A 7,385-nucleotide genomic window follows, 5' to 3' on the forward strand; every position below is an offset into this window, starting at 1 on the left:
GTTTATGCATAAAGCCTCCCTTCATTTTTTTTTAAAGTTGTAAGTATTCAAGGTAAAAAGTTTTTAAACCAAACTCAGAAAAAGTAAAAGTAGAACTGGTGAGACAGCTCAGCTGTCTAAAGCACCTGCTTAGGCAGGTGCAGGGGCCACAGTTCCTTCTCCAGCACCACATGCTGCGCCAGCCCCTCCCCTAGGTGGACTAAGTGGGCCATAAATAGATAGATAGATAGATAGATAGATAGATAGATAGATAGATAGATTTTTTTAAAAGTAAAAGTAAAACCTTTTCTCTCAGCCTCTTTTCTTCTCCAAAGTTTATTAATTTGCTTATCTTGCTTTTTTCCCCAAAAAGTTCTACGCATATTATATATGTATACATAAAATCATATGTGAAACTATATATAATTATATATGATTATTTGTATATATGACCTCCCTCCCTTACCACTCCCTACATATGGAATCTTACTATGTTTACTGTTCTCCAATTTATAGTCCCTTAGATTCAATTAGTAAGATTCATTCTCTGTCTACCTTAAAGTTCTACAACAGTTACCCTTTAAACTCACTTAGCAAATAAATAGAACAAACAAACAAAAAAACCTTCCTACTGATCAGACATTTCACTCCCCAGCCCTTGAAAGCCTTTCATTTCTCAAGTGAAGTTCCTGCACCTTAACATGACATCGCAAGACACAGAACTAACACTACCTGCTTTCCTGCCTCTTCTCTCTAAGCTCTTGGATTTAGGTCATCCTGAACTTTCTGGTTTCTTAGTTTATAGTCTCACCTGTGATCTCCTTTGTTTCACACTTTGGCTTACTGGTATTTTTTCATCATTAAAAAAATGTATAATATGTAAACTGGTATGGTGGTACTTGTCTATAATCCCTATTGAGGCTGAGGATTCTTTTTCCCTTTTCCTTAATATATATGCATGAATTTATTTGTTTTGCTGTACTAGGGCCTTTACACTGAGCTGTGTTCCCAGCTGTTGGTATTATTTTTATTTTTTTGAGACAGGGACTGTCTAAGTCACTAAGTTGCCTGGGTTGGGTTGGGTTGGGGTTGGGTTAGGTTGGGTTGGGTTGGGTTTTGTTTTATTTTTTTATCAGTATTTTACTAGAGAAACATTTAACGCCAGATACACAAATGTATATGAACTTACAAGATTGGCTTACAGTGTCCCAGGCTGGTTTTGAAGTCACACTCCTCCTGCCTCAGCCTCCCAGATTAGATTATGGGAATGTACCACCTTTTCCAGCCTAAAATCTTTCATGTTTTAAAAATCAAAAGTTATACAAGTAGTTTAATCCGTTCTACGAAGCTTTTTATGAACAACAGTAGTCCAGGTTCTGGTTCCAGATAAGATGTAGTAAGCACACTTCACCCTGTCTTTCCCACTGAATGCAGCTATAATACGTGGACAGAATGCTTGGAGTGGCTATTTGAGGACTCTGAAAAGTAAATAGTAGGAGGCAGATTTGGGGAAGAAGACCAGAATTCAGAGTACCACTGAACCAGCGGTGAGTTTAACATTTCTTTCCTACCAGTATGCCCCAGCCTGAACATAGCCTATCTTGAAACTTATAAGTGAACATTCACAAGGACAGAAAGCCCCCCCCCCCCCCGAAGTCTTCTAATTCTAACTCAAGTATGGACATCTTACATCTTTCTGTTCTTTTTTTAATTTCTTCATTGTCTTATAACCAGGCTTCAAGCGTCCTTGATTGTGGCTGCAGTGGCCTCATTGAGGGCAGGCAGGAGATTAAAATGTAGTGGGAGGGGATGCTTTCTCTAGATTGGAGGAACTGCAGGTTGAGCCATTTGGTAAATCCTTACTGCTTTTCTTCTCCCGCTGCCATTTCATTGCTTGGACCTGATGTAAGCACAGTCCTGGGAAGTACTCTGAAGAATAGGGTTAATAAAGCCCTTGCTTTCTACTAGAAGGTTGGGATCCAGAGGTTCTGAAAGATTGTAGGAAAGAGAAGAGTTGGGCAACTGATCACTAAATTACCTATGCAGTCTTGAACTGAATTTCAAACTGTGTGCATGACTCTAACCAAAACAGAATACAAAGACACTGATAACTGAATTGTGAGGTCAACTCCTGCCTACAACCCAGACTGGACACTGTGCACTCACTTACAGAACACCTTCTGCATGACCCACAAAATGTTTGAAAACTGAACTGACATTAGAAATACAGTCTACAAAGGGCTCTTTGGTTGTCTGTCCCCTGTCCACCGTCTCCTCCTCCCCCTGCAGTGCTGTGGATTGAATTCGGGGCTCTGTGCCTGCTATGCAAATGCTCTAATACTGATGTACAGCTCCAACCCTTGATAATTTTTACCCTCATTGCTGGAAATTGAACCCTGGCCTCACTCAGTGCTCTATCCCTGAGCTACATTCCTAGCCCTTTGCAGGTTTCTTGTTTTGTTTTTTAGTACTGGGCTGTAAACCTGGAGTCTTCACACTAAGCTGTGCCGCCAGCCCTTTTTTTATAAAATTTTTTGAGACAGGGTTTCCCTAAGTTGCTAAGTAGCTCGCTCAGGGTGGGCTTGAGATTGAGATTGTCCTGCCTCATTCTCCTAGAGTGCAGGGATTGATTATGGGCATGCAACACCAGGCCCAGCACCTAGTAATTTTTTTTTTTTTTTTTTTAAGAAACAGAGTCTTGCTAGGTAATTCAGGTTGGCCTTGAACTCACTATGTAGCCCTCAGCCTCCCCAAGGGCTGGGATTACAGGTGTGAATCATTATATCTATCCTCTTATCAGTTCTTGAAACATAACTGGGTCATTTACTAGCTGAAACAAAAATACCTACATTCTTCATGGGACTTAAGTAAGACCTAGAGTCTCATAACATTCAAAATGTCCAGAACATAACTTAGAGTTACTTAACTTAAAAAGAGTGAGAAAAAGCTGAACTCACGTAAAAAAAAGTATGTACATAATAATGGCCAGGATCACTCAAATGTTAAATTTATCTCAAAAAGAGTAAATTATTTGTTACTACTATATTCCAGGAATAAGTGGGAAAATATAGGTGTTAGCAAAGAAACAAGATATAAAGAACACTGACATGAAAATTTTAGAAGGAAATTAAAATCTCACTGGGTGGGCTCAGTAACAATAGAAATGATAGATGAGTCACTGGACGTGAAAATGCATTATTGGAAATTACCTAATTTGAACAGCAGCTGGGTTCAGTGGCACATGCCTGTAAAGTTATGCCAGGTTCTCAGGAGGCTGATATGGGAGGATCACAAATTCATGTCCAACCTGGGCAACATGGTGAGACCCTGTCTCAAAATTAAAAACAAATTCTCACTTTGGTAGCCCATATGCTAAAATTAAAAACCCAAAACAAGGGGTAGGGATGGTGGCATATGCTTGTAATCTCAGCACTGGGGAGGCTGAGTGAGGAAGGACTGCCTCAAGTTCGAGGCCATCCTAAGCTACATAGTTCATTCAAGGCTGGTCTGAACTGCATAGTGAGACCTTTTCTCAAAAACACAGAAAGAGAAAACGTAGCACAAATCTACATGTGAGCTATAAAGCTGTATCATTATTAGAAGAAAAAAATCATAGAAATATTTTATGCCCTGCTTTTGAAAAGTAAATTTCAAAATTTTTATTGGATGACACTGAAAGTGTGTTTCTTTTTTCTTTTTCTTTTTGAGACAGGGTCGTCCTGTGTAGTCCAGGCGGGCCTTGAACTCACTATGTAGCCCAGGCTGGCCTTCAACTCATGGCATATCCTCTCCTACATCAGCACCCCCCAGACAGATCCCCAGTGATCTGTGCCACCACACCTAGCTGAAAGCATGATTTATAAAAGAAAAAAATTGAATTTGACTTCATTTAACTAAAAGCTTGCACTGGGGAGATAGCTCAGCAGTACAGGGCCTTCCTGGCAAGCCCAAGTTTGTGAGTTTGATTCCCGGTACCAAAAAAAGAAGCTTGCTTACAAAAGACACCATTAAGAGAATGAAAAAACTAGCAAAAAATATTTGCATATATGTAAAGGACTTATATTCAGTATATATGAAGCACTGTGAAAGCTCAACAATAAGAAAAAATGATTTCCTTAAAATATTTAGTAGGCTTTGGCAGGTGCTTCCAAAGAATATCGAGTGGTGGATCAGTTCATAAAAGTTTCTTAATATAACTTTAATTATTAAGGGGATGCAAAGTGAGCTATCATTGTACACAGTTACAACAGGTTAAATTAAAACTTAAGAGTATGCATGAAGATATAGAACAATTGAAACCCTTACACTATTATTTGGGATGCAGAATAATACATCTAGAAAATAGTTAAACACAGTCTGTGTTAAACACAGACTTATGACATGTTAAATTTATAGTTTCCATATTACTCATCAGCTCTACACCTAAGCAATACCTTAGGGAAATATCCTAGGAAAAGGAATTTAGGTTCATATAAAATTGTGATTTATTTATTTATTTATTTTTGTATTTTAGGGAAGGGTCTACAGAGTGTTCAGGGTCTCACTACTAGATTGGACTCATAGTGATCCGCCTCTTTACAACCTCTCAAGAGCTGGGATTACAGGCATGTGCCACCATGCCCAGTCTCAGTGCGCCCTGGGGGCAGGACCAGTATGGCAGGCCCAAGGATCAAATCCCTGGTCCCTGCACCTGCTTGAAGGAGCTTTAATCCGCTGAGCTATTTGGCTGGCCCTTAAAATTGTGATTTCAGTGAACACTTATGTCAGCTTTATTCTTAGTTGCCAGAAAATGTCCTTCATAGATTAAATGGTAAGTAATCTGTGGTATAATCATACAATAGAATACTAGTCAGCAATACCAAAAGATGAACAGTTGGTATACAGCAACGTTTTAGATAAATGTGGGCAGCTTTAAGCTGAGTAAAAGAAACCAGACTCGAGGTTACATAATATTTGACTACATGGTGGCATGCCTGTTATCCCAGCACTCAGGAGGAGTTTCTCCAACTCCTTTTGATTCCTTCAAGTATGTTGTGATCCTGGTAGCCATTCTTAACAATAGCTTTTGCAATTTTTTTCAGATTGTTTTGGTTTTCACATCTTTTTTAACTAATGTGGTGTACTACTACCTCTTGGACTAAAAAACACTGTCTCAGGCATTATCTACTAACTCTGCATGTGCAGGAGGATGGTTTTTCTTTTCCTGCCTTACATCTGATAACCCACACACTTTGGGATGCAAAAATACATAGTACCCATCCTCCTCTCTTCACAATGCAGTTTTATTTTGATCGAATCAATACTGATTTTATTTTAGCCATGTTAATGCTGTTCACAGCTGAGCCATGCAGTAAACTGATTGCTTTACTCTTCCTGCTCTGTTGGCTTCCTCAAGGGTAAAATTTTGTTACATGTCTTAGATTTTCTATATTACAATTAATTACCTGTGTGCTCTTTACCTGTTATTAAAATTTCTTTCCCACCCACCTCCTGGTGTAACTTTTTGTTAATGACCCCAAACCTATATTAGAATTTTGGAAGTGTTCTGTGTATGTGTGTGTGTTTAAATATATTTAGTACAGGGTCTACAGAGACTCACTGCATAGATTGGACTCTTAGTGATTCTCCTGTTTTCAGCCTCCAGAGTGCTGGGATTAGAGGTACATGCCACCATGCCCAGTCTCAATTGCTGTCTCAGTGCACCCTGGGAGCTGGGCCAGTATGAAATGCCATGGATTGAATCCAGCCGCTGTGTTCTTCCTAAACAGGCATTTTAGTCCACTGAGCTATCTGGCTGGCCCTTTATATATTTGTTTTTTGAAAGAGGGTCTTGCTGTATACTTCAAGCTAGCCTTGAACTTGCTATGTAGTCCAGGTTGGCCACAAATTCTTGGTGACCCGCCTGCCTCAGCCTCCCAAGTGCTGTGATTACAAGTAAGTGCTACTACATCTTGCTACAAGTGTTCTTTGATATTAAAGTTCTTTGTAACGTGGCCTGATTATTTAAATTCTCAAAAATAGAACGAGAAGCTGCCTGTGATTGTACATGCCTGCAATCCCAGCACTTGATAGTCTGAAGCAGGATCCTGAGACAAGAGGATCAGATATGCATTCAAGACCAGTCAGAGGCCAGCCAGATACCTCAGGGAATTAAAATGCCTGCTTAGGCAGAGCAGGGACTGGGGTTTGATCCCTGGTGTACAGTGCTGTCCCTGCCACTGTAGTGTGCTGAGACTGGGCGTGGTAGCTTGCACCTGTAATCCCAGTACTTGAGAGGCTGAAAACAGGAGTATCACTATAAATTCATTCTGTGTAGTGAGACTCTGTACACCCTGTACTAAATACCCCCCCAAAAAAGACCAGTCTGAAGTACATAGTGAAACCCCATCTCAAAAAAACAAAAAACAGGGCCAGGGAGATAGCTCAGCAGAATAAGCGCTTGCCTGGCAAATGCAAGGTGCTGAGTTCAATCCCCAGTACTGGAAAAAACAAAAACAAGGACTGGGGAGATGATTCAGTGGAATAAGTGCTTCCCTGGCAAGCGCAAGGGCCTAAGTTCAATCCCCGGTTCCACAAAAAAAAGTCGGGTTTCAGAAAAATTGTCTTAAATGTTTTGACCATGTGCCTTTTCACCTGGTGTTACTTCACTCTTACCATTTCTTTTTCTTTTTCTTTTTTTGTGGAATCGGGGACTCAGGCCCTTCTATGCACTTGCCAGGGAAGTGCTTATTCTACTGAGCCATCTCCCCAGCCCTACCATTTGTTTCTGTACCAGTGGAAAAACACAAAATGGCTTCTGCTAGGTTGCCACCAACAGTGGCATTTTTCAGTGGTTCTGATTAGTTGTCAACCAAGTGCAGTTTCATCTTTCTGTAAAACTCAGTAAACTCATGCTTTGGGATTTGGATGTGTTTTGTCTTAAAGCATTTTTTAGGAAAAAAAAAAAGAAATTTCTCTTAAGATGTACAGATGGTTTTGACTTACTGTCAATGTCTTTTGCTAGGAAAATCTCTCCCTGGAACTCTTTAGTCTGCTCCGGTCAAAGTTGGTTGTTCTGTGTGCTTACAGTTATCTTTGGCCACCTCCAACATGTTCTTGGGGATTGCCTTTGATTCTCTCTTACGCTGTATGCTTTGTTAAATTCCATGTCTCTTTTATTTATTATTATTTTCATGACTCACCCCTTTCTTGGCTTCTTTGAATATAAGATGTATTTTGAGACCTTTCTTGCATATTTAAAAGTGTGTTCATCTCACTGTGACATTTAAAGTAAAAATTGGATGGTATTTTGATGCATACCTGCAGTCCTACCATTCAGAAGGCAGAGGCAGGAGGACTGCTGTGAGTTAGAGGCCTAGTTGGGCTATATAATGATTTTTTTTTTTTTTTTTTGAGAAGGTTTCACT

General features: G+C 39.8%; 1 protein-coding gene across 4 annotated transcripts in view; it reads left to right on the forward strand.

Annotated features, from left to right (window-relative positions):
• Positions 1 to 7,385, forward strand: part of Ttbk2 (tau tubulin kinase 2) — a 169,937-nt gene that overhangs the window by 80,573 nt on the left and 81,979 nt on the right. Inside the window, exon 2 of one of the 4 annotated variants that reach the window (XM_023711158.1) lies at positions 1,414 to 1,526. The exons of the other annotated variants lie outside the window; for them this stretch is intronic. The gene's annotated coding sequence lies outside the window, so the exon portion shown is untranslated. The remainder of the gene's footprint in view (positions 1 to 1,413; positions 1,527 to 7,385) is intronic. 4 annotated transcript variants of the gene reach the window in all.

The sequence above is a fragment of the Octodon degus genome, unplaced genomic scaffold, assembly GCF_000260255.1.
Source record: "Octodon degus isolate 3935 unplaced genomic scaffold, OctDeg1.0 scaffold00002, whole genome shotgun sequence".
Classification (NCBI taxonomy): domain Eukaryota; kingdom Metazoa; phylum Chordata; class Mammalia; order Rodentia; family Octodontidae; genus Octodon; species Octodon degus.